Consider the following 8,411-nt stretch of genomic DNA (forward strand, 5'->3'; position numbering starts at 1 on the left):
TGTTCCTTTTTTTTTTTTTTTTTTTTTGAGACGGAGTCTCGCTCTGTTGCCGGGGCTGCAGTGCGGTGGCCGAATCTCAGCTCACTGCAAGCTCCGCCTCCCGGGTTCACGCCATTCTCCTGCCTCAGCCTCCCGAGTAGCTGGGACTACAGGCGCCGCCACCTCGCCCGGCTAGTTTGTGTATTTTTAGTAGAGACGGGGTTTCACCATGTTAGCCAGGATGGTCTCGATCTCCTGACCTTGTGATCCGCCCGTCTCAGCCTCCCAAAGTGCTGGGATTACAGGCTTGAGCCACCGCGCCCGGCGACCTGTTCCTTTTTATCCAATTTAATCACAAAGTTGGACAAGGGACCTGCAGGGCCTGTAGTGAGGAGATTTATAAACAGTGTAAAAGACATTCAGTATGGCCTTGGATGATCCTGGGAGTAAAGCACCTAATCTTCATCTTTCTCTCTGTTGTTTCTCTCTCTCTCTTTTCTCTCTCTCTCTCTCTCCGTGTTTGTGTCTAGACAGACAGAAGTATGCATATATATTTCTTTACGTATGTATTTCTTTACATATTTGTGTATATGTATTTTATAATTCACATTTCATTGGTGGTTTTATCCTAGATTATTGATGTCAATTCGTCTGTATCAGGCTAAAGGAATATAAAAGCAGATAGTTGGACATACATGTAATTCTAAACTTACTTTTTGGATCAAACAGCTACAGTTACTCTATAATGTACTATCTGGTTGATATTTAAATATTCATGTGTATTCACTAATTCGAACTAGATGTATCTTTTTTTTTTTTTGGCAGAGTCTCACTCTCACAGAGGCTGGAGTGTGGTGTGATCTTGGCTCACTGCAACCTCTGCCTCCCAGGTTCAAGCAATTCTCCTGCCTCAGCCTCCTGAGTAGATGGGATTACAGGCATGCACCACCATGCCTGTCTAATGTTTGTATTTTTAGTAGACACAGGGTTTTGCCACGTTGATCAGGCTGGTCTCAAATTCCTGGCCTCAACTGATCTAGCTGTCTTGGCCTCCCAAAGTGCTGGGATTACAGATATGAGCAACCATGCCTCGCCAGTGGCATTTATTTCTAATGTAACTGCAGTCTGTAAGGAAACATGCCTCTTACCCCATCTAAATTTTTTTCCTAAGTCCCTCTGTCACTTCCTTACTTTCACCCATCATGGCTGTCTTTCCTGCCCAGAAGATATGACCATGTAGTTGTAGGCCTGAGTCAGGAACTCCCTACAAAATATTGTGGGTTTGGGTTTGGTTTGGGGCACCAGCCTCACATGGTGGTAGAACTCTAGAGGGTGAGGAACCCATTAAGGTTTCATGAGCTCTGTTCTTTTTGATGAGTGCTTCACTGCTCCCGGTCACCTGTTACCTCCCCATTGCTCCACATAGGATTCTCTCTCCCTCTGGCCCACTCTAGCAGTAGTAGAGTCTCATAAATGGGAAACTTCAAAGGTTCCTAAGGGACTGAATACTAATAACTTAGAGTGACAAATATACTAAGAGGAAGAAGCATCCCTTTCATGACTTCTTCCTCTTTCATCCAATTCGGTCTGGAAAAAAAATAGAAAGTTATCTATAGATCCTACAGTGAGAAGATTTAGACACAGTGTCAAAGATAATCTGTATTTCCAAGGATATGCCTGACAGTGAATTTTACAAATACCAACTTCTCTTTCATTGTTTTATGTTTCTGTGTGTGTATGTATGCGTGTATGTTGACAGAAGTATGTATTTACGTGTATATATGTATATACACACTTACATGTATATAAATCTTTGTTTTTAACTCCCGTCTCATGGGTGGCTCTATCTTAGGTTACTACTGTCAACTCAGTTGGCTGTGGGCTGAGGAATTATAAAAGCATATTATTCAGATACAAACATAATTTGGACTCATACTTTTGGTCAAATAGCTGCATTTACTCTAGACATGAGTCTACCTGCCAAGGAATGCCAAAGATTGCCAGCGACCAGCAAAAGCTAGCAAAGAGGTATCAACACAGATTCTTCTTCATAGCCCTCATAAAAAGCCAACCCTACTGACAACCTCAATTTCAGATTTCTAGTCTCTAGGACTATGAGCTGATTAATTTTTGTTTAAGCCACTTGGTTTGTGATACTTTGTCAAAGCAGCCCTAGAAACTGATATAGTCCAATCTGGCAGAGTCTCATACACAGGCAATCCAACAGGTTTCTAAAAGTTTTGGCTACTAGTCAACTCAGCTAGGAAGAAGAAGTAGACTTCTTGTGATCTATTTATCTTGTATCCGACTAGACCCAAAAAGAAAAGGATGTTACATACAGAAGCTGAAATTACCAGCACTTTAGAAACAGTGTCCAAGAAACTCGATATTTAACATTTGTTAGCTTACTTAAGACCTAACTTTTTAGAAAGAATTTTAGAATCAGTGTCCAGAAAACTATTTTGCCATGGATAATTCTGAGACTCAATTTCACAAACCTGAATTCCTCCCATCTCCACTATATATTATGACGTCACCTTTCATTGTTGACTCCAGCACAGATTTCTGATGTCAATTCATTGGGATCAGTGCAAAGGATTGAAAGGTAAGTAGTAAGAAACAACGTAAATTCATACACTACTTTTTTTTTGGTTCAAATTGGCTATCATTGCGCTACAAATCACAGTGTGTTGTCCCTAAAAATTCTCATGTAAATCTGTTCCTTGGCACCTGGTACTTCATTTTTCTCTAGAAAGAGGTTTTTATGTGTTGGTAATAAAAATTGTTTAGGACTCTCAAAAAAGTTTAATGAGTCAAGATTTAAATATAATTCCTTCTTATTGAACCTGGTCACCATGTGTGACAGCAAATTTAACTTAAATTTGCTTCAAATTCATGTTCCATTTGTAGGCACCCGCTGTTCTTTCCCATTGTGATTTCCTAATTCTCAAGTCCCTCCATCCCCTTCATGCTCTTCATGAGTCGCAGATCTCTTTGCTTCCCCTCAAATCGGATCAAGGGACTAAACCTGAGGCAGGGGCTCCATCCACTGCGATGATTGCCTTGAGTTTGGGGCACCAGCTCTGAAGGGTGAGGGACAGATACAGGGTCTCTTAGCTCCTTTCTTTCTGCTGAGGGCTCCTCTGCTGCCTGTCCAGTGCTACCATCTTCTTTCTCCAAGTAGGATTCTCTCCTCTCTTGGATTGCTCTTGACAGAGTCTCATACACAGGCATTCTGATAGTTTCCTAAGGGTTTTGGCTACTAATTACTAAAGGTCACAAAGAATCTTTGAGTACCAAGTGTCCCTATTCTGACCTGATCTTATTTTTTCCACTCTGGTTCAAAAACAATGTTACCTAAGGATGCTTAAAGTCTCTTATAGAAAGCTGTTACTGCCATCGATGCTCCCCGTATTTTTCACCACTTAGATCAGTCAACTCACCCATTGTGGTCATAGCTGTCAGAGCATACAGTAGGATCTGTTAATGAATCCATAACTCTACCAAAGAGTAAAAAGCACATACAAAAAATAAAGTCAGATATTCTGGAAGGCAATCAGGATGTTAATCTTGACAGTATTTCAGGACATGAAAAATAAAATCAGAGGAATTTTGACAAGAACTAAAGAAACAATTTCAGGGTACAGTACTAGTACTTCTGAGAGAGTGCGCGTGTGTGTGTGTGTGTGTGAGAGAGAGAGAGAGAGAGAGAGAAAGGACACAGAAAAAAAAAGAAAATGTAATAATGAATGTTTCGATATCAATGGCTAGTTCCTGCTCATCCTTGGTAGGAAATAAACAAGTAGGTTAAGTCAAGCACAGCCTAAATTATGTTTAAGACATTTTGTGAACTTAAAGTAGATTATATGTTTAGAATGATTTTGTTTTCTATTTGTCTGGATTCATTTTTTTTAAGTTACATGGCTATATTTTACAAAACCAAGACTTCCTAGCACCGAAATCCTTGGCTTGGCTAATTTAATCTCTCTACAACTTTATTTCCTCATCTGCAAGTTAAGACACATGCAAAATACACTCCACTCTGTCGGCTTCATAAAACCACGCTGAATATTCAGCATTTTGCAAATATTGGTTTTTAGACAACCTGCTCTCTATACCATATATTATGCCATAAAAGTCAGTATGTGGCAATATAAACTGATACATACTTTAGTTTCAAATACACATTCTCATCAAAGTAATACACTCCCCAGACTTAAGAATTAATGCTCTTTGCCATAATTTTCTAACTTTTCAAATGTTTAAATAAGTTTAAGAAATTGATTGCACAGATTTTTTTGCTGCTGATAAAAACTAGGATTCTCTAAGAGTGTGCTAAGGTTTCACTAGCAAAGTTTCAGGTGTTAATTGAGATAGGACCGCTGAAGCCCTTTTGGTGGCCATCTCTGTGGAGTGGCTTCCCGAGCGGAACGCCAGCTCTATTCCTTGAACAGAGCATTCACCATTAGGGCAACCAGCCCCTCCTGCAGGAAAGATTAAAGTGACCAGTATATGCATATTATTACACTGCCTAAAATGTCATATTTTTAAGGACATTAACAGGCATAGAATGAGGTTTGTTTTATTTTTTAAATGTTTTATATTTCTATTATTTTTCTATCTAATTATTTTTCTATTTCTATTTCCATTTGCTGGGTCACACACAGCAGCAAATTCCATAGCTTCGGGGTTATACTAGCTCATCTGCAGTAGGAGTAGAAATATCAAAGCTCTCAGTCTACCACCTTGTGCTCCAGAGATGTGGCCCAAGCAGATGTTTGGACATGAACCAGGGTAACCCAAGGCAGAGCTGGATTTCTGGGAGTTTTTCCCTATAAGCCCTGGACCTGCTTACCTGTAGGCCAGACTGCTTCCGGCACCACGGCCACTCGGAAGAGGCTGGGGTCAGTTCAGCTGCTAGAATAACACAAGTCTCAGGTCTTATGTCTTTGGTACAACATTCTCTAAGAGGGAGAAATTTAATCAAGATCCTGTTAGCAGTTTTCTCTCCTGTTGCCTTTCAGGATTATGGCTTTTCCTTTTTTCATTTTTTAGTTCTCAAAATCAAGCTCATTAAATCAAATCTTTACCCAATTCCTGGCAAGTAACAAGGTTATTGCTATGTGGCCCTATACCCACTGGTTGTCCCCCAGTACCCTGAGGATAAGGGGACTCTGTAAGGTCCCTGGGAGGGGAAAGGAATGTCAATTAGTGTTCCACCCAGCTGGTATAAGCAAACTTTCCTGTCTGTGGGCCCCAGAGACCACCATCTAGTTCCCCCACCAAAACTTTACATGATTTTAATTCTCCTGATGAGGATGAGAGGACAACATGAGCCAACAGAGAGGGCAGAGGATGGGGTGGGACTCCCTTGCTCAGAGACCCTCACCTCTAAGTCTTTACCTCAGAGTGAGAATAAGTCAGTTCTGTAATAGGAACTCTGTGTCCATGGCAACCCCAAACAGAATCCTGGTGCTCTTGTGATTCTTGTAGAGTGGGGCATAGAACGAGTTTGGCCCAAGACTGCAGAGACTTAAAAACATGCTGTTCTGCCATAGATACAGATAGTCATTAAAGACAAGGGAGAACGGCATGGGGTTGGGTAGAATGTACCAAAACCAAAGGCCACAGGATAATCACCTCAGAGCAGAGACTACCCCTCCAGTTATTTTTTCTTTTGTATGTAATGGAGGGGACTCTTCTTATTTACTCTGATGAAGAAGTTTACATCAAGTGTTCAGCTTCCTTTGTGGGTTAGAGAGAATAACCAGAGGGCTCAGTTATTCTCTCTGAATAACTATGTTTGTCTAGTGTTTTCTAGACAATATTAAATTTCACTGAAATAGACAAGGTTGATAGGACTTGGCAGGATACTTCATTGACTCAATTGACTTCATTTTACAGGATTGTGAGAAAACAAAGAGTTGTACATTTAAAACACACTCATATTCTAGCTAGAAGAGAGGACTTTGAATGTTCTTACATCAAAGAAATGGTAAATGTTTAAGGCAATGGATATACTAATTACCCTGATTTGATCATTATGCAAGGTAAAAGGTACTGAAACATCACACTGTACCTCATAAATATGCACAATTTATTATGTGTCAATTAAAATTTTGAGTATAAGAAAAAATAAGGCCGCACCCGGTGGCTCAAGCCTGCAATCCCAGCACTTTGGGAGGCCGAGACGGGTGGATCACGAGGTCAGGAGATCGAGACCATCCTGGCTAACACAGTGAAACCCCGTCTCTACTGAAAATACAAAAAACTAGCCAGGCGAGGTGGCAGCGCCTGTAGTCCCAGCTACTCGGGAGGCTGAGGCAGGAGAATGGCGTGAACCCAGGAGGCGGAGCTTGCAGTGAGCTGAGATCCGGCCACTGCACTCCAGCCCGGGCGACAGAGCAGGACTCCATCTCAAAAAAAAAAAGAACAAAAAAAAAAAAAAGAAAAAGAAAAAGAAAAAAAGAAAAAATAGGGGCCGGGCGCAGTGGCTCACACCTGTAATCCTAGCACTTTGGGAGGCCAAGGAGGGCGGATCACGAGGTCAGGAGATCGAGACCATCCTGGCTAACACGGTGAAACCTCGTCTCTACTAAAAATACAAAAATCTAGCTGGGCCTGGTGGCCGGCGCCTGTAGTCCCAGCTACTCGGGAGGCTGAGGCAGGAGAATGGTGTGAACCCGGGAGGTGGAGCTTGCAGTGAGCTGAGATCCGGCCACTGCACTCCAGCCTGGGTGACAGAGCGAGACTCCGTCTCAAAAAAAAAAAAAAAAAAGAAAAGAAAAAATAAACTTCAATTGTAAGAAAACAACCCCACTTTTAAAAAAATGGGCAAAATATGTGAACAGATACTTCACTAATAAAGATTTGCAACTGGCAAATAAGCAAATGAAAAAATGGTCATCATCACTAGCTATTAGAGAAATGCAGATTAAAACTACAGTAAGAAACTACTAGATACCTATTAATTCTAATAGGTATTAATTAATTTCTAAAATTAGAAAGATGGCATGTTGACAAACAGAGAGAGAAACTGAAACTCTCATACAATGCCAGGAATGTAAAGTGCTAGATCCACTTTGGAAAACAGTTTGACAGTTTCTTAAGAAGTTAATTAGGTCTTCCAGTTCCCATTCCAACATGTAGAGAACTTGGAAGTCATCACTCCCATCTTCAAAACAGAAAAAAAGATAATCAAACTGAAAATCGACAACTTTTCTTAGATCTGTCTGAGAATAGAGGTCACACGGCAAACCACTTCCTCAGAAACTGGAGAGATGGGTGAATATAGAAAATCAATTTACCTGAGAGCAGAAGCCACAGAGCCAGTAATTGGTAGGAACACTTAAATGGTAATCAATCAATTACTGGTGGCTGAGCGTGGACTAGCTTGAGAGTTAAAAACTTGTTGGCATCATGCCTTTGGGGCCCCTTATACTTTCATGAATTTTACTTCCGGAAACCCCGCCAGGTTCTCATGATGAAGGCTGAAGAAAATTTCCTCAGGCCCTTTACACAAGGAAAAGAGAAAAGCAACCATTTCAAAAATACACCCTAATTGGGGGATAGAGAAAGTGAGTGTGTATAACAACCATTTTGAAATATGCCCAGAGCATTCCATTCTCTGTGTGAAAGACCTGCTCTAGGCTTTGCAGACGCTGCCGCCGAGGAAATTCTTGTACCACTAGCCATGGTCAACCCTACCGTGTTCTTCGACATTGCCGTCGACGGCGAGCCCTTGGGCCGTGTCTCCTTCGAGCTGTTTGCAGACAAGGTTCCAAAGACAGCAGAAAATTTTCGTGCTCTGAGCACTGGAGAGAAAGGATTTGGTTATAAGGGTTCCTGCTTTCACAGAATTATTCCAGGGTTTATGTGTCAGGGTGGTGACTTCACACGCCATAATGGCACTGGTGGCAAGTCCATCTATGGGGAGAAATTTGAAGATGAGAACTTCATCCTAAAGCACACAGGTCCTGGCATCTTGTCCATGGCAAATGCTGGACCCAACACAAATGGTTCCCAGTTTGTCATCTGCACTGCCAAGACTGAGTGCTTGGATGGCAAGCATGTGGTCTTTGGCAAAGTGAAAGAAGGCATGAATATTGTGGAGGCCATGGAGCGCTTTGGGTCCAGGAATGGCAAGACCAGCAAGAAGATCACCACTGCTGACTGTGGACAACTCGAATAAGTTTGACTTGTGTTTTATCTTCACCACCAGACCATTCCTTCTGTAGCTCAGGAGAGCACCCCTCCACCCCATTTGCTCGCAGTATCCTAGAATCTTTGTGCTCTCGCTGCAGTTCCCTTTGGGTTCCATGTTTTCCTTGTTCTCTCCCATGCCTAGCTGGATGGCAGAGTTAAGTTTATGATTATGAAATAAAAACTAAATAACAAAAAAAAAAAGAAAGACCTGCTCTAAAGAAAAACTG

General features: G+C 41.5%; 1 pseudogene; it reads left to right on the forward strand.

Annotated features, from left to right (window-relative positions):
• Positions 1-7,642: 7,642 nt before the first annotated feature.
• LOC111525316 lies at positions 7,643-8,170 on the forward strand (annotated as a pseudogene).
• The last annotated feature ends 241 nt before the right edge of the window (positions 8,171-8,411 follow it).

The sequence above is a fragment of the Piliocolobus tephrosceles genome, chromosome X (genome assembly GCF_002776525.5).
Source record: "Piliocolobus tephrosceles isolate RC106 chromosome X, ASM277652v3, whole genome shotgun sequence".
NCBI lineage: Eukaryota > Metazoa > Chordata > Mammalia > Primates > Cercopithecidae > Piliocolobus > Piliocolobus tephrosceles.